This window comes from Charadrius vociferus, unplaced genomic scaffold (genome assembly GCF_000708025.1).
Source record: "Charadrius vociferus isolate BGI_N301 unplaced genomic scaffold, ASM70802v2 scaffold136, whole genome shotgun sequence".
Taxonomy (NCBI): Eukaryota; Metazoa; Chordata; class Aves; order Charadriiformes; family Charadriidae; genus Charadrius; species Charadrius vociferus.
In genome coordinates, this window is record NW_009648960.1 from 3,297,674 (window position 1) to 3,317,236 (window position 19,563).

The 19,563-nt window shown below is 41.9% G+C and overlaps 1 protein-coding gene across 1 annotated transcript in view; it reads left to right on the forward strand.

Annotated features, from left to right (window-relative positions):
• The window catches only part of ERBB4 (v-erb-b2 avian erythroblastic leukemia viral oncogene homolog 4), a 419,420-nt gene that overhangs the window by 367,427 nt on the left and 32,430 nt on the right, over nucleotides 1-19,563 (forward strand). The gene's annotated exons all lie outside the window — the stretch shown is intronic.

The window sequence follows — 19,563 nt, forward strand, 5'->3', positions numbered from 1 at the left end:
TGAACTGAACTATTTTGACTGGGTAAGAAAAAAATGTTAATACAGTGATTATTTTGGTCTGAACTAAGTCCTGTCGTAAAAGATAAAAGTATTAAAATTGCATTAGACATCTAAAAAAAACGCAACCCAGAATAGTAAACACATTGCAACCGTGTAAGTACTATAGCTTTGATTCTAATGCTCAGCTAATTACAGAAGAAAATAAGATCATTTCCTTCAAAATTGCAAACATTAAATATGACCTTATGTGAGGTCCTTTGAAAACTGAGGGTGCTGCCCTTGTAAATTCATCTTCTTCTGTCTTTCTTCCTTTTTTTGTCTGTTTATCTTTTCACCTAGGAACTTTAAAGTAAAAGTTACAATCTCTTCTGTTGGCTTTATTGAACCACAAATAGCCAAATCAGTTCTGCCCGAAACAGTGAACTCTCTCCCCACCTTTCATTTGCAAGTTCTTTAGCTGTCACTATTTCCAAAGGGACTGATGCATCTCGCAGGATAAGCAGGCTGAGGGCTGCCTGCAGTACAAAAGCTCAGCATGAACCAGCAATGTGCACTTTCAGTCCAGAAAGCCAACCATATCTAGGGCTGCATAAAAAGAAGCATGGCCAGTAGGTGAAGGGAGGTGATTCTGCCCCTCTACTCTGCTCTCATGAGACCCCACCTGGAGCACTGCATCCAGCTCTGGAGCCGTCAACGTAATAGGGACATGAACCTGTTGGAGCAAGTCCAGAGGAGAGCCATGAAGATGATCAGAGCACCTGTCCTATGAGGACGGGCTGAGAGAGTTGGAGTTGTTCAGCCGGGAGAAGAGAAGGCTCCAGGGAGCCTTCCAGTACTTAAAGGGGGCCTACAAGAAAGATTGGGAGGGACTCTATCAGGGAGGTAGGACAAGGGGTAACGATTTTAAACTGGAAGAGGGTAGATTTAGATTAGATATCAGGAAGAAATTCTTTACTGTGAGGGTAGTGAGGCACTGCAACAGGTTGCCAAGAGAAGCTGTGGATGCCCCATCCCCGGAAGTGTTTGAGGCCAGGTTGGATGGGGCTGTGAGCAACGTGGTCTCCTGGAATGTGTCCCTGCCCATGGCAGGGAGGTGGGAACTAGATGATCTTTATGGTCCCTTCCAACCTAAACCATTCTATGATTCTGTAATTCTATGAAAATACAGCGGTAGGGCAGAACCAGGAGGAACCTAGGTGCCCAAGGTAGGAGTGTCAGTGAAGCTGGGGTTAATGGGCTAGGATTGCCCTGCTCCGGTCATCAGAACGGAATAGCAGCTCACTGTGAAGTCTGGGTTTGTGTTTGAGAAATCCCATAAATTTTCGCAGCTCGGGCTGTTTGTATTCAACTGTTTGTCCCTTTTGTTTCTGAGAAGTATTCTTGTCCCCTCTCCCAAGAACAGCGTCTCTTGTGTTGCAGTCCCTTGGAACTGCAGGGATATGCAAGTATTAAACACCAGTAATTACTGACTTACACAATCAGCCAAAAATTGAGATATATTGTGCTGTCTCCGTGAGCCTAGCAGAGACACAATGTATTCAAGTTTTTCCTTAATAAATTTTAGTTAATTTAGCAATATATGGAAAAGTTGTCCTTCCCTGGAGACAGTCCCTGACTTCCCTGTGCCTTGGATTCAATGCAGAAGCCATTGTTCTCAGGTTTTCCTTCAAGTCTTGCAAAAAGTCTTGTTCTAACTTTCTTTGTCCTTCTTTCTACATACCATCCTGTAGTATCTCTTAGTCTCATACGGACATCTAGTTGGTGTTCAGGCAGTTCCCTTTTCCATGGCTGTTTTTTCACCCCGCGGGAGACATCTGAGCTTCCTGGTTGGGCTCCTGGGGGTGGCCTCTCTTGCTTCAGCCACCTAATCCACTCAGCATATTCAATCCCGTCTCACTCTCGTACTAAATGAAAGCTGTTTCTCACTTTCCCCTGGTTCCGTGTTGTTTCACACAACTCCTGGAATAATATTATCCATTCTCCTTTGTCACTGTTAATTCTCTCAGAAGGAAATGTGCAAAACCAACTTCCTACTTAAAATACACACACTGATGTTTCGAAAACATTTGGTGTTTTCTAGGTGTCCTAGTTTGAGCGACACAGGACTAATGTCTCTTGTAATACTTGGGAAGACTGCATTTTTAGAAGACTCTAGTGTCTGAATTTGTGAAAATATTTACTTTGTAGCCAGCTATGGTGTGTGGGTTTCAAGGGCTCAGTGTTTTCGAGCTTGCCAGGTGTGGGGATGAGGAGGAGCAAGACCTGAGAACTTGATCTAAGCTGGCCACCAGGATTATTTCGTACCATGAACGTCACATTTGATATAAATTAGAGAGTTTGCTGTGAAGTTCTCTCTCTCCCTTGATGGTTGCCATCCTGAGAACTTCGTGCCTGGTTGCCAGACCCCTGAGGCCTTCCCTTCCTCCTGAAGCCGCAGTGCTCGCAGTGTCCGACATTTGCTGGGAGTGCACAGCTTCCTACTGATAGAATTGGCTGAGTATAATCTTTGCATATTCTGTATTGGTATCGGGATCAATATTGGTTCTTTAGTGCCATTAATGTCAATTATCAAATCATATTCTATTAAATCTGTTTATATTTCAACCCTCGGGTTTCCTTGTTTTTTCCCGATTCCCCTTCCCAGGTGGAGACAGGTCATCAGGTGACAGAATGATTGTCTAAATGACAATAAATTGTTATGGGTTTCTCAAACCATAACACTAGGTCAGCTTCTGATTGTGATTTACCTGTTGTTTGTTCAACGCATACCAAGTCTGCTGTTCGGGTGCCTAGCACTGTGGGGCTATATGGTAGCATGATAGCATGATTACTGCAGTATAAATTATAATAGATTTAAAAGATGAACTAAACTTTTAGAACTTTCAGGAAGAAGTTTGAATTTCAAATGTCTGGGGAATTGCTTTCTCTATCTAAGTCTTCTTGGACATTCGTGCTCTCGCTAACAGTTGTGTTCTGAACCACCATTCCTCAGGATATTCTGAAAACTCCAGCTCCAGTCAGCTTCTATGAGATTTTCTGCCTTTGTTTAAAGCAAAATCAAAGAATGGATGAGCCTGTACACAGAGTTAAAGCATACCCTAATGTCTCAGAGGCCAAAGGGCAAATAAAAAAAAAAATCCTAAGTATTTTTAATTTCAGAATTTAGTCAGTAGTCAGTAAATATCTTTTTTTTTTTTTTTTAGAGGCTTTGGCCTGGATTTTTCAGTGATTGAGCTTGGCAGTATTGTGTCTATTATGTTAGCTGTAATTCCACTGCATAGAAAGACATGAAATGTATCCATATGATAGGTGTATTGGTGAACCTTCTGGAGTACTGAGGGATTTATTTCTATGACAGTCTGGCTTCTGGGGAATTACAGTATTGCTGCACTTACAGCAAAGATCAGAAAGATATCCCTGGCAAAAAAAAACCCCTGGATGCTGCCCAAGCTTGCTGGCCTAGATGTGCCAGGGAGCTGATGGTCCAGTTTGTGATACAAAGATGCTTCAGTATTGTCTCTCTCCTGAACAATAGTTCATAGTTCAAATGAAGCAGATGATAGTTATCAGAGCTATGTGAGGTTTGCCATCCATAGAATAAGGCCCAAGGTGTATTTATGTAGTTCATGCTTTTTCCCCCTTAGGACACAGGTGGACAGTTATTTTCCTTTAAAAAAAAGGAAGGGAAGTTATTTTCCTTTAAAAGAAATGAATGTGTAAGGTCTTGAATTTTCTTAAAACTTTTTGGAGTTAGTCTGGTTTTCTATGGAAATTAGTCTCATTGCAATCTTTGTGTCTGTCTTCAGTTTCCCTTGCAATAACTTTTCAAATGTTGGCTGAATTTATTCAGATTTGACAGGTGAGAAAAGGTCTATCTTTGTATGAGTTTCATAAAAAAAGGCATCTAGATAGATGAGACTGTGATTAGTACTCCCGCCAAAGGAAAAAAGGCACTGTAGCTCAACCACATTATTAAACAGCTGAGAGTCCATGCAGGAGACTGGCACAGAAAACATGCCCTGAGGCTGCCTCAGAGAGTCTTCCCTGCTCCTGTTTCCCTTTTTTTTTTTTTTTTTGCCACCCAGATTGCCCAGCATCCCAGTGGTAAGAACAGCAAAGTAAAATGAACCTATGTCTTTTTTCCTGGATGTATTTGAGGTAGGATTGCCTCTTGTTAGTGCAGGATACCAGTGCATCTGCAGCATCAGCATAACACATCAGGACCTTCAGAGAACGCTCAGTATTGGAAAGCTGCCTAATGCCCCCAAAACTAGCTGATCTCAAGCCCTCTGAAGTTCAGAGGAGGCTTTCAGTTGGTTTTGGAAGAGGCCTCAAGGTCCTTGAAGAGGAGCATATTAGTCTATGTTAAGCTTCATGAAGCCTTTTTGTGGTCTGGGGATGTCATCATTGCTGCAAGGTAAGCTCTACAAGTCATAGCCCCACTGCAGACTGGAAGATGGTGTAGAAATGTACAGGTCAGTGGAAACCTGTGAACTGCAGACGGGACTGTGTAGTGCAGTAGGGCACCATACAGGATTTACCAGCTTGGCCCAGATGCAGTGTCCTGGTTTGTTGCCGTGGTACTCTCAGGTTAAGAAGACCTGGGCTGCCTCTATACCTACATGCAGTGTGAGGCTAAAACAGCTGCACCGCATCCACCCTTGGCCTTTGCAACGTGTAGACAGCTTAGGATTTCCTAAGCTGCATGTTCCACCCTGTCCTTCCAGCCTCAGAGTTAGTGAGCGAAAAGTGTGCTTGCTTGTGTCTTTCCCATTCCTGAACACCTTCTGTCCATAGGGCACATCACCACATAGGGGACCGTAGCTATTGTAAGTTTGAGGCCAGGTAGTCTTCAGCCCCTCGTAGGCTAAGTTAGGTGACACTATGTCACAGAAATTTCCATGTGAAGGATAAAACTCTTGGTAGTTTTCCTGAAGAAAGGCTCTCTCTGACCCCATTACCAGCATCTCTGTAGCTGCCCTTTAGTGTCATTTAGCAACTCAGGGGAAAGATGGTTCAGCATCCCATGGGTAGGGTGCTGGTCTGCAGCTGCCCAGAGTAGGTGCACCAAGCCCTAGTTTTAGTGTAGATAGGTGTATGTTAATAGGGCAATATTTTTTCCTCTGGTAGACCTTCATGGAATTTGTGATCAATGAGGCCCCCTGGAGCTCTTTAGAAAAGCAGTTTTATGAGCAGTAGAGCTGCTGAGAGCTGGTTGCTTATGATTTATGTCTTCTGATTAGGTTATCTGGAATTTAATAAGTTCCTAGTCCTAGTTAAAGTATCCTCAATAATGTCTCTCTCTTATGTGGAGTCTCTAGTGCCCAAGAAAGACTGCGATCACAATAGCAGGAAAACTATTACAGTCTTTCTCCTCTCTTTGCCTACCTGCTTTCAGGAAACTCATAAGAATGCAAAACTTCTGAGGCACATGTAGTGCCAAATCAGGCTGAAAACAGTCAAAAGCATCAAAAATTATTAGAGAGGGACAGATAGAATGATATGATACATATGCAGGTGTCATGATTGCACCAGACAGATTTCTTAGGGACCAAAGCTAAAAAATACATGAAGTGAGGAAAAAAAAAAAAAAAGCAAATGTCAATTCAAATGAAAACAGAGAATGGTCACTTCTGAGCTCTTGTAATATAAAAGAATTGCAGCCTTTGCAGCCCAGCCCAGCCCGTTGGCGTGACTTTTAGCAGATGCAGTATAGATTCTGAGAAGCTGTTAGTACCATTCATTCTGTATGTGCTTGGCTAGAAATTTATAAATGAATTCTAATATTTCTAGAATCTGGGATTGGAGGTGCATATATGACCTGTGGTGTGTGTGCTGATGTACTAAAAGTAATTTTTATAGTGGTACAATTTGGAGAAGTGTGAGTTTTCTTGAGAGGCAGAGACAGAATTATGCATGGGTGCGTTATGGTCTAGTAATAATATCATGGGTAAGAAGCCAGTTGATAGGTGTCTATATGTGATCCCAGGTATCTTCAACCATCTCGGTGCCTCTAGAAAAGAAGTTCTGTCCGTTACAGTCCATACAACCTGGAGACTGTGCAGCATTTATTGAGCGGACCTTTTTATGCTTTCCTCAGTGACAGCTTGATTCTCCTTGCCATGCTCCTAAAGAACCCTTACTGTAAAGACCTTTTTAAAGGTATTTCTGTTTGGGGGTCACGTTGTGCCTGTGCCAGTGTTTTAATCAATGTGTTTCAGTCAAGACACAGAAACATTTTAAGCCTGGTGCCAGTTAGTTTTAATTGAAGAGTATAAAAAAACCCCAGCATGATTGGGTCCTTAGGGAAATGGTGAGTTTCTACAGCTGAGCCTTTGAAATATCTATGCAGTTTAAAAGACAGAGGGAAGTAACTGTGAATGAAGCAGCCGAGAGGTGGAGGTATGGCTGAAAAATTCCAGCAAAGAGACATGTGGAAACTGCGCTTGGAGATTTCTCATATGTTTGGACCTGATCCAAATGAACCAAAATCAACAGGAGACTGAGACTTTTCTAATCACTGCACTGATTTTACTGTTAGCAGACTCTTTCTTTTATGAATCTTCTCATTTCAATACTAAGAAAAAGAAGGTTCATGTGTCTATATGGCAATTTGGCAAAAACAATTGTGGTTATGTGGCAAATCAGCAGTGCTGGACCAATAGTCCGAGCATGGAAATGCTGCTGCAGAACTGCAGGAGGAACTGGGACAACTTCTTAGGTGAGGTGCTAGCAGCCAGTCCCCAGAAGGTCTTGGTCACAGGTTAGAGGAAGAAGCTGATTCCTGTTAAAAGGCCTTTGGCTACTCCAAGCAATGCCTTATGCATAGTCTGTAGCTGGGACTATGTTTGTCATTGTAAATCATAGGAAAATTCATGGCTGTAGTTTAGAGTGAGAGGCAAAAAGGTATGGGTTCATAGCTGGGGAGAAAAGTCAAATGTGAGTCTTCTCAAAGAAGACGGGATTTTAGAGGAGCCCAAGGGTGGCTCGGTTTCCTCTGCTCCCCTGGTGAATTACTTTGCCAATGGTTAAAAAGCATTTCAACCTGCTTTGCATGTTCTAGCTGGATGCTGGGCAGTGGTAGCAGTGCTGACCCAAGGCTTGAACCTGTCTCAGCTGTAGTTAATGGAAGAACTCCCTTTAAGTTTAGTGAATCAGGAACTGAGTCTTAAGACACTTGAAATGTTACTATCAGTGGAAATACATCTGCCCCGATTCCTCTTTGTTCTACTCAGGTCACCTGTTTCAGCTCAGCAGCTCTCAAAATTTCCAATGTATTCACCCACGTACATGCTCAAATCTTGAGATGTCAAAGTCATGAGTCTTTTTCTTTCTTTTCAAATAAATCATGGCATCCATGACTCCGGAGACAGCTTGACAAAAATGTAGCTGTAACTGAAGTATTTGCTCTAGCTGGGAAGTGTACAGAGATTAATTAAAACAGCCAGTTCTCACTCGCTGAGAAGTTTCTCAGATTTGGGAACAGAAACCTCCAGCGCTGGGATACACCTTAAAAATTAAAGGCCTTTGAAAGCTTGAGCCAAATCACATTTAGATATTTCTGGGATCTAGGCAAAAAGAATAATCAGTTTTGTCTTGAGGACATAATGAAGATTTCTTTTTAGGGATTTACAAGTAGTTTCTCCTCTATGTAGGGTAGTGGTGCCTTGGTAAAACCATAGAACCACCTTGCAGGATGAGTGAACTGATGTATAGCACAAAATATTACTGCAGTCAGTGCTCCATAATTATCTGAGTCCATATACCTAAAGGGTAGAATTATACTTTATTTTGTGTGAGTAACCTGTAACAAAGCAATGTGAGGGCTTGTCTAAACTTGCCTTGGATGCGTTATCCCCACATCTCCATGGAGTCGGTGTTACTGTCTAGATAGGACTGAGCTGAGGTAGAGAAGCAGGGAAGGGGACAGGTTGTGCACTCCAGTGCAATGGGCAGTGCTCAGCTGTCCCTTACTTTGCCAGTGCAAAGTCACTGGCTGTTGTCTCCATACGCTCAAGGAGCATATGGAACTTTCATATGTTCTTGGATAAATTATCTGTCTTATAAACATCCTCCTCAGCATCATGAAGTGAAAAGAAAAAAAGTGACAGGTTATATTTAATGATTAACCCCCCCACACACGCACTAAAGGCTATTCAGTCTGAATGCACGTAACTAGCGGGGCACGATGGCAGTTTGACTCACACTCTGTGGGCTCTCACTGTCAACACAGCGATGCTCTGAACCATTAATAATAATGTGACGTTTTAGCTGGGGGGAGATACGTGTCTCTTGAAACCGCATTTCTGTCTTCCACCCACCCCACTCTAGCAGTCATCAGGATTTATTGAATAAGGTTAATGGATTATTTAGCAGGTTTCTCCAGCCATTATCAGCTAGCACACTCTGTTTATGTGGCTGGCCTCTTCTGTTCTGTCAGCTGTCATAAGCTTCTCAATTAGAAAAGGCAAAAAAAAAGTATGAAATAGGTAACTATGGTTACCTGTGATGTGGGTTTTTAAGAAGTGCTCAGAAACCTAGTGGCAACAGAGTTTGGAAGTTCAAAGCTTTAATTTATTCAAGAACTCTCTTGAATCAGAGTATCAAAAGCATTTAGAATACGTTCAGAACATTTTCTTTTGTAGAACAATATTGCAGTCCTAAGCAGAAGCCATCATACAGACCAGCTGCTTGCTTTGCTCACGTGAGAAGAAAATAGGAGCAGGAGAGGATAAATATGCCCTTGTTCCACTTTTCTTCTGCAGAGACTGGTGGCCTTTGCAGTAGAATAGCTTGTGAAAGCGGTGGTTTCCTGGAGAAGTGGTGCTTCTGTGTCCTATTGTATTTCTGTTTACACAGAAATGATGATTTTTAAAGTGGTCATACAGAGACCTGAAGCTATGTTTGCTTCAGGAGCATCTTTCAAGTAAAGGTGCCTACCTCAGGAATTCAGCCCCAATCATGCTGTCTGCTGAGGAAACAAAAAAAATAATCATCCAAGCTTAATTTAATGAGAAGACAGGATAATGTTAAAAGCTTTTAATTGGTCCAGAAGTGTCCCATGAAAAATGTGTCTTGAGGTCAAAAACTTCCTCCCTCAAGTGTTTCAGGGGGATCAGTGGAATTATATGCATACTTGCCTTTTGCAAAGCAGGGAGCTGCTGTGTGCTCTTCTTGGAGGATTTTCATCTGAACACACAAGATAGCAGCCACCACAGTGTTCTCTGTACGTGCAGTGGGCACTGTCCAAGAGAAGGGGAGAATAAGAAGTTTAGTTGTCCAAAAACATTGACTCATCAGAACCAGCCAAGTACACGGAGTACAGGAAAGACCTGTTTTGTCACTATTTTATTATCATAACATGCAATATAAGGTGAATGCTGGAAAACCTAGCATCCAGTCTGGCAGCTCTAGGTGTATTATAGCTGCTCTGTATTTTGTGCATCGCATGCTAACGCTCCTGGGCTGCGGAGGGGTGGTAGGGTTGGGGGACCTGACTGACAGAAGCCAGCACCAAAAATGTTTTTCTCCAGCCCCTGCCTAGCTGCTTCTAAAGCCAGGCAAATTCAGTCTTTCACAGTAATTAAGCATTTGTCAGGTTGCAAGGTGTAGTCTTCAGGTGTTGGAGAAGTCAGATAACTGAATTTGTCAGTTATTGCTGAATCCCAAGAGTGACCTCCAGGAGTTACAAAGTGCACTTATCCCTCTGTTAGATGTTTGCTGGATCTGGTCTTCATGCTGGTGATTTTGCTTTGTTGTAAGACCATTTTCTAGAAAGGCAGCACAGTAACTCTGAAGCCTCTAAATGCTTACCCCAAGTCCTCCTGTTTAACCAACTTGAAACAAATAGCATATAATTTATTAAGGGTGCGTAAAGCTGAGAGTATTGCAGTTCAGGCAGATGCAGGGCATAGCCATGAAAGGTCACAGTTCTTACAGTATTGTTTGAAGTGCTGGAGAATTTCTAATGTGTTTGCGCTGTGGCTTCGTTCATTCTGAAACTGAGGGAAGGCTGTGCTTGTATCTGTTAATCTGGAGGCTCCTTATTAATAGGCTGCACACTTCATTGATTTTTAATTAATTTCTGAAGAGACACAGAGGATAAGTGCTGCAGCCCACAGACATCTCTGTACTTATTGCAGTCCACATCTGTATTGATCGCCTGCCTAAGGAGCAGAAGTAATCCATTTTAAATACACTTTCTTAGAGAGAGTGAATGCTCTACACAATACACTCTCCCGATTGTAATTGTATTGGCAAGAGGTCAGTGGCTGGGGTTGGGGAAAGGTAGCCCGTTGTTTAGCATGCTGCTGGCTGTCCGATCGCGGGCTTCTCTGCAGGCTTTGTTTCAAGAAAGCCACGTTATCTCCCTCAGGGGCAGTTTATAAATGCAGAGTATTAAGAAAGCACTGGTCACAGCTCCACTGTTAAAGTTGCACTGGGAGGTCCTTTATAGGACGCATTTAGCCTGCTTACCTGTTCAGAGGAAGCAGCTGGAGTAAGTTTAACTGTAGCAATTAATCTAAGAGAGAAGAATAGCATTCAAAAAGCCCTTTCAAATCACTAATGCGCTGATACCTCTCTCTTTGGTTGCCACTTTGAAAAGCATCAAACACTTTCCAGGAGTATGTGATCCACTGGGAGCTGAAAGCTGAAGTCTGTGAGCACTCCCCAAATCAGAGGATACGTACATACTTCCTGCTGGCATGTGTAGCACAGGTTACTAGGATTCGCTTTTGAAACAGTAATTCACAGTCTTTGTCATAAGGAATGTATTACTGCCAGCCTCTTAACTGTAGCTACTTTGCAGTGAGTGTTTATTGCCCAGCAAGGAGAGTTTTGCAGTCGTAAGTGTATTATTTAGGCAGTTAGTTCTTATTTAAAGGCTTCTTTTACAGAAAAAGGTAACATGTAGCTACAGTTGCAGCCAAAACAGTGCCGAGTACTTCTGTACTGCCTGGACAAAGGTGGGTTGTGTTAACATTAGTGGACATGGCAAGTGTTAAGTTCTCACTCGTAGAGCCCAGGCCCTGTGGTACATCTGGGGAAGTGGGTCCCTGCCATGACACAGAAATCTGCATCTGAACAGTCAGTATTTTTCTTATAAAGGGACCGTCAGTAGATTTCTACCTTGCTTTTTTCTCTTCCTACATGGGGCAATGCACCCAAAGGACAGTCTCTTGAAAACACCTGACTGGTTTGTGCGCTTACCTTCAGAAGCCCTTGTGAGAAGCAGATACTGCAGAGCTAGCAGGGACACATCAGATCTAAGTACTTTATCAGTGTTGGGGGTGACCCTTTACCCATGAGTCCCTGACTTTATTAAGTTTTTCCTATTACAGCTCTTGGTCCTGTTCAGAAACCATCTTGGTGTGTCTCTGTTGCAACGTATATTTGTGCATTGCATTTCTGTGGGTCTAATGAGGGTATGAGAGGAGCTGCAAAGCTGTATCCAGGTTACTGTGTCCTTACTGGTGATATGCTTAGTATAAGCGCAGCTACAAGCTACAGTTTCTCTCGCCTCTTTGGGCTGTGGTACCGTAAGATGAGCTGTGATTTTCTTCAGAGATTATAAGACAACATCCCTGTCCTTTTGAGCACTTTGGGAATAGGGAGAAGGTACTGCAGGAGGCTAAGGTAGCCTGTGTCCACACAGCCCAGGAGGCTGAGACACCTGGCCCAAGTGAAGTGGCAACACAGCCAGAATGAGCCAGTTTGCCATTGAAGGCACTAAAGCTGGCATAGGAGAGCACCTTGCACCCAGCTGTCTTAAGGAAGCACTGTGGCAATGGTCTTGAGTTAATTCCAAAATGGAGATTAGATACAACTCCACTGCTTCCTCCCTTGGGAATGCCATGCAAAGGAATGAACTTTTTTTTTTCTCCTGTTCTAAACATCCCATGTAGCAGCTGCACAGATGTGACTGTAGGTGGGACCAGAACTTGGAGGCACATGCAGTATGGGCAGTATTGAAATACGTGTTTGCTACTTAATGTATTTATGTAACATTTTTCATCGGAAGAACATGAAGTGCTTCACAGACTCTTTATGTTCAGCACCACCTAATCTAGATATCTGCATAATTTGAGGGAACCAGGGAGACGACTCATACTTTTAGCAAGAGTTCAGACAGAGGACGTGTTTGATGATACCAGTGGAACAAACTCACCTTCTGGTGATGCCCGAAGAACTTCAACACCCACCCAGGATAGATAGCTAGGTTTTAAAGACCCCACAACCTCAGAATCCTGAACCAGTTCAGTGGTGACCCATTTATCTGTGCTTTGAAGGGGTGAGAAGACACTCCTAAGATTTTAATTTAGGATTGCAGTGGGTCTGGGCCCATCAAAATGTCTGCTCAGTCTAGTCAGTTAAGTCTTGAAATGTCATAAGCTTGTGAACTTGCTTCTCCTCTCATTTCTTCCTATTCTTTCTCCCTTTATGCATCACCTGTCATTTTGGAGTAACCTGCATTTTTCCTGTGATTCTCATCTAAGCTATAGCCTCATAGCCTCTTGCCCTTACCTTTTGCTTCCTGACTTTGTTTTGACCTGTTATGCTTTAGCGTCTTTTTTATTCTGTGTCTTGGGCCATAGCTCAGCAGTGCAGTAAATCAAGCTTTAGGACTCCTATTACTGGAACAAATATACTGCAGCAGCCACATGATGCAGAGCAAAGATCTGGTGTAGACTTTTTTTCCCCAGACTTGTTCTTTTGATGGGTAAGTGGCATGTTTATACTGCCACAGGTGGCGTGTGTCCTCCTGTGGTTGGTATGAAGCCAGCTCATCTCAATTTTGTGCTTCAGCTGAGTCAGCCAATGTGTGATCACGCTCCCATGTGTGAGCAGACAGAATTTGTATTTCTGAGTGATCCACAAGTGCAGAGATGTAAGACTAACCTGTGGGCAAAACATCACCGCTAACTCCTTTCACAACAGAACTAGCTGGAGTTACCTGTGCAGGAGTTGTATTCGCACTGGTTATCTTTCCATAGGGTTAGTAATCCAGCTGCACTGGGATCCTGCCTCTTAAGTCAGGTACAGATAATCTTGGGCTTGCTTCTGGGTACTCTGAACTGTTTAGTCCGAAACCATTTAGCAATGTCACAGCAGGACTGTGAGAAAAGGGATATATATTAGCAGGCATGAATACACAGCATCAACACTGCTCATGTCACACCATCCTGGCGTGCAGGTCTAGCAAAGTTGCAGTTGTGTGGTCCTGGTCAGGTGGACAGATCCAAAGCAGCTGTAGGAAAATCCAGCTAGTTATGGCAGCTTTGTATCCTAAGGCTGCATCTAAAGACAGCCGGCTTGAGATAAAAGCACTTTTACCCCAAGATACGGCTTGTTACATGTGAATAGCACATTGCTTCAAACTTAAAACTGTAGAGAAGAGAAACTTTGAAAGACAGCAAGCTTAGTCAAGGGAACAGGATATGGCAAGAAGTATATTACTGTCACATAAACTTTCTTTGTCTGCCCTTTACCAAAGAGAGAAAGAGGTATTAGTTTACCCCATATAAACAGGAAGTAATTGAACTCCTAAGTATTTGGGGTTATACCACAGCCCAGGATGCAGGAATGGGCGCCCCTTATCACCTTTACCAGGGTTGGCAGAACTCCGGACGTTTTTCAGAAATCCTTGGCAGCTACCCTGGTGGGGGTGTGCATAGCACAAGGTGCGAGTCCCCAGCTCAGTCTGGCAGCTTTGGACTGAAATAGTTCGCTTTCCCTTGGCTGTGAGGATGACCTCCAGTCCCAGCTCCCAAGCAGACCTACATAACAAATCACACCTCTGCAGCTGAGTCAGTGTATTTCAGAGCAGTGTCAGTTTTTCCCTCCCACAGCTATCTCTGGAGTAACAGCTACTTAGATGATTCTGGTTGCTCCTGACAACAAAGGGCACTGCGTTTTCCTTGAAAGCTTATTTAGCCCCAGGTAAAATTACACTTTTTCCATGGGGTAAGCGGGGAAAAGATGATCATTTCAAGCTTTCTGTAGTGATTCCTGTTATTAAGCTAGCCTCAAGTTATTAGGATGAAAAGAGGGCAGTCTCCAAGCTTGGAGATTAACGTCCATGAGATTTGAGTTGGGCTTGAAATTTTCTTCCTTCACGTACCTGTTTGATGAATCTGCCATGTGTGCTGGCTTTGGTGGGTGGAAGTTATTATCGAAGAAAGGCAGGCTGCTCTTAATTTCTGGATGGGATAAGATCAACATTCCCTCCATTTAGGGAATATTATAGAATATTATAGAAAATTCTATATAGAATAATATAGAATATTATAGAAAACAGCAAAAAAAGTGTTTATAGTACATCCACTGTCTGCTGGTATTGGTGAAGTTCTTGGGGCAGATGAAGGTCTTTATTCTTATCTTTTTAATTTGAATTGTCTTGCAAAATGATGTCTTGCATCGTGCAAAGACATATGTATGTACTTAAACTTTAGTTAGTGATTCAACACACTTCAGTTCATCTCTGGTAATTATCCCAAAAGGACTTTGCATTTAATGACTTGCATACCTGCTTAAATTCTGTCCTGAGTAATGAGTACCTTTTTTTCTGGAAATGAGGTGCAGTCACCTCATGGAAAGAGCTTTCAGAAAAGGCTCATGCGGTTCAAAGAGTTGGACATGCCTTGAACGGCGGCTGCCACCTTTGAAATGAATCCAGAAGCATCCTCAGCAAGGAGGTGGGACTCTGAAAAGTCCAGAAAAGTGAAGGAAATCAAATAACATTCTGTGTGAAACAGTCTGTGCTTGTAACTCTTATGCGCTGAGCTGTACTAATGGAGGCTGTGCTCAGAAACTGCCCTCAGGAACTGGAAGACGAATGACAGCAGCAGAAAGTAACACTGGCAGTAAAGTAAGAAAACAGAAAATTATGACCATGTCTTAAAGGCAGGAGATTTCAGGGGACAAACCCATAACTTTCCAGAAAAGCATAATTTTCCTTTCAAAAAAAAATCCTTTATTCTTTTATTTCCACCACCAGCCCACCTTTGATGATACTCCTCTGTAGATGTCTGCAGCACTGGAAGTCCTAATATTTTATGAACCTAATTTGATACTTTCTACTAGAGTTCAGCACTTAGAAAGATCATATAGCTGTCCCATCTCATTGTGTTCTCTCCTCCCTTGGATATTTTGACAGAAAGTCTCCTTTCCACTGTCCCACTTCAGTTTGTTGCCAGCACATGTCATTTTCAGGTCTGTCATTTTGATTGTGAAAAGAGCATGAGCGTACCTGACTGTACCTGAAACGACCACACCAAATCTGTCTATCCACAGTCCCAGAGACTTCACAAACACTCCGTAATAAAACTGGGAAAGACTTTCTTCTTTTATAGCTCTTAATGACTAACATTTAGTCTACTCAACAAGACAATTTTTGTTCTATGACATTTCTAGCCAGCTCCGAGAGCAAACTGATGGGTAGAGGGCAGGATTCACCCCAGCTAATAAAACAGCTGATTCCCCCCAGCCCCTGTTATTGCATAGAAAATTATCAAGGCTGAAAAGTGCCAGGCAGGAAATGCTTACTGGAGTTCAGCTCCTAGTGGCCATTTACATCTTTCCTGTCCACCTTCCTTTGAACAAAGCCATCTTGGCCTATTCTACCCCTCAGCATTGCTATTAGTTTCCCCGGTGCTGTTGCAAGCTTTGTGTGAAATGTATAAACATGTGGGCAGGTCAGGTTAGTAATTGTGTAGGCGAGGATAAAAGACCTTTAACACTAATCAAAGTCCTGGCAAGGGCATTTGTGGCTGCTTCTGAAAGGAGAATTTACATTTTCACAGTTTCACATAATCACACAGGTAGAAGGGATCGAGGCTACAGGCAGTTTTACTGCTATTGTATGCCAAAGTAAAGATCCATATAGCACAGGTTTGGCTTTGTATGTGACTCTGGTACTGGGTGAGGATAAGGGGCGCAATTGTGAAAAATAGAAGGCTGTTCCTCGCTCATCCTGAACTTCCAAAGGGAATTCCTCAACTTATCTGTGTTATAGCTGTTTGCAGTGGCTGTTTGACTTCTTAATAGCATTAGGCACTGATTCAGAGAGTGATTTTATGTTAAGGGATCCAAGCAGTAATTGCATTTCTAATGACATTCTCTGTGAGAAAACCTCTGTCGTGACTGTGATGAGGAAATATCTGTGACGGGTAGGTCATGGCTGATCCTTGTGTTCGTGTGAGATTAATCTGGGCTCAGAAATAAAGGGACAACTGATCCTTAATGATTTAATGTTGAACTTTTTCCTCTCAGTGGTTTCCGCATAAAAGTCCCACCCTATTGTGGATGTTCTAATATGTGTACTGAAGTATGGGGTTTCTTATTATCTGGATATTTTATACTTTGATAATTATATGGGATCTGCATAGCCCTAATTTGGACAAGTCCTGAAGGGCGTTTCATTTCCTCAGCCTCACAGATCACACCACAAATGGCACAGTGGAGTGTCTTTTGGATCAGGCTTTAAAGTGTTATTTTTACAAAGAGATCTCTTTCCATTGTCAGGGTCTAGGGTCACTTGTAGTACTGACTTGTAACTCTCATAAAATGTCCTCTTGGTATTTGATCATAGGCTTTTTGGGTGGTGATGGCACCAGCTGTGTAATACAGACAGTGGTTTTTTGTAATCGTTTTTCTGTGTCATGTAAAAAGATTAGAAATGCATATAGAGCACTTTTCCTGCCAGTTTCAAAAATGCCTTCAGATGATGATTCTTCACATAGTGTATGTTTAGGCAGCATTGCTGCAGTGAATACTGTAAGATTCCCGTTTTTAGATTGTTTTCATTCTGCTTGTATAATCTTGTTTATTGAAAGTATATACCTTTTTTCTTATTCTTCCACCATCCACCTTTAGAACTTGTTGATAGGATATCAGGTAAATTGAACAAGTTTACACTGGGTATTCCTAAGAGGATTTACATTTCTGCAGGTCATGGACCTGGAGAGGATTTTGTAGCTGTTAACCCTATATGGGTTGCTTTTAGCTTTGCAGATAATGCAGGTGGGAAAAATCCCTGAGAAGCTTGTTTGACAAAGGTGAAGTAAACTGTTAAGTACAGTGATACACAGACAGCTATTTCTGCCCTCTTTCTGGATGGAAAAGAAAACCAGGTGTGGTATTGATTAGGAGCAGTGTTCAGGTTAGTGATTAAACGTCTTTCTTGTACATAAGAGAGCATGAGGTTAGGTTGAATAAAATACAGTCTTACTAAGACGATATTAAATAATACCACAAGATTGAAATAAGTGGTAATGAATGAGTAGAATAAACAGTGAAACATCCTAAAGTGTTAGCCTACATGTTTAAAAATGCTTGGAAATTAAATACCTAGAGAAGGTAAAATAAGACCAAGGAAGCACAGTTAAGGGTTTGATTGTTTAACTCTTTCAATGAAGGATGTTTCTGGACACCTTACCATCCATTCCTGCCATCACTAGCTAAAGATGGGAGGCTAAAGCTTTGGTACAGGTCATCTGTTCTGATTTTAACAAGACAGAAATTCTATTTCTTCATTTCTGCCAAAAGAAATCTGCAATGTCTTCATATCATTCCAGTGCTGATAGGTGCAAGTTAATGCATTAAAAATGACAATTTTATTTGGGCCTAGTGTATTCTTATACCAACAGAATTCTCTCATCAAATTCTCTGGGTTCTTGTGACCTTTGTCAGATTCTGCCCACAAAGATTTGTTTGCAGGTTTGAACCTTTCTCCCCCCTGCCCCATATTCTGAGGTATTGAGATTTTTGACCAAATAAGAATATTAGAAGTTATGTCAAATCTATGAAGTTTTAGAAGTATTTCTGTTAATTCTAAAAATTTGAGATATTTCCTAAACTAAGTAGAAAGAAAGTGTAAGCAGCACCTTGGCACTTTTTGGTCAGGGAGGAACTCTTCTGCAGTGAAAGATGCAAGATCGAAGAGAGATACTGAACCCCGTGGAAGCTGGAGGAAGACTATGAGCTGCAGGAGAGAAGTGTTTGGGGGAAGCGTAAGGGCATCTGTCTGTTTGCACATGACATGCACATGGTGCTCTCTCAGTGGCTTTCTGAGGCTTGTCTGGACAGGTTGGTTAACATCTACCTGTAGACATCTCATCTGCAAGACCCCCAGGTGAAAGGGAAAGACATGGGACTGGGAGGTTGCTGTAATCCACCTGCTTCCCAGAGTACTTGGTATGAGCAATGTTGTTGAAGCGCTTTCTGGTTACTGTTCAGTGTTAGAGATGTGAAAAAGGATTTATATGAATTCCCAATCTGCCTCAATTTTACGGGGCCACTTTTGTGGTTGTTTTCTCTCTATTACACAGTGTCGTTGCTTTTGACTGTGTTGTCTTTTCCCAGTTGGATTTCTTCAGATGGTAATTCTTGTGCTAAGTTATGGTGCCTCTGGTTTCGTAGCACGTTTGTTGTGTGACTCACAACTGTTTGACCTATAGGATTTATTTGTCCTTTTTCTACAGGTTTTAATTTGGTGTCAAAAAACATTATGCTTTCAAAGACTTACAGTTCTGATGTTCAACAGCCAAAAGTATTGATTTGCAATTGGCAGGAGGGTGTATTTACTTCAACTAGCAGTGCTTTTAAAAAAATAATTCCATTTGCTTTATGCCAAAGAGTCCCTGTGTCCCCTTTCAGACCACCTTCGGGTTGACTGCAGCAAACACTACCACATTAAAAATGAAATAGTGTTTATGCCAAATGTTCTCCCACGTATTTTCAAACCTTTTAGCGGTGTTTGCACTGAAATTCTTCGCCTAAAAGCCACAACAGTTCAGAGCTCCGTTTGATGCTTTTTCTAAAGACATTCACTTTCTGTCAAGAAAGGGCTACATTCTGGCCCAGTGATCACAAGTGGTGGCTTACCCATATGCATTGTCCTCCTGGTATGTATGGGGATAGGTACGTGTGAGCTTGTTATGCTGTGAAAGGGAATAAAATCTGGCCCATGACACTGAGTAATCTGGTTATTTTAATCACTACCTGTGACTCTCTGAATTATCATCTGTATTATGAGGTAATATGATCTCTTCGGTATTCAACAATGTCTATTAAAAATTACCATATATATTATACAGAGCTAATATATTAAGATATACCTTAAGGGTAATTATCAAGTGTGTAATTTCATCTGTAGGTTCTCATAATGATGGTTAATGTCATAAATGCCTTTTAATGAAATTATAGGCCTGTAACCCTGCCTGACTATCCTTTGTGTGTCATACAATTAATAAGACCAAGCTTTGGTGTTCATCTCAGTGTCACAAAGCATCATGTAAACTTCCATGAGGTTAGTCTCTCATCAGAGTAAGAATAAGGTTAAGGCCAGGTAGCTTGAGTGTATGTTACCTTATCTTTAAAAGCAGCTGGATGGGCTTGTTAACAAAAGTACTTCTAACAGAACATATATGCTCATTAAAAAAAAAAAAAAAGGCCATTGATCTAGTGTCTTATTATAATACTACACGGAAATTTTAAGGGAGTGAAAAGGCAAGTGGGTTGCAGAAGTTGGAATAAAGAATTGTTTTCCTTCTAATTCACTGA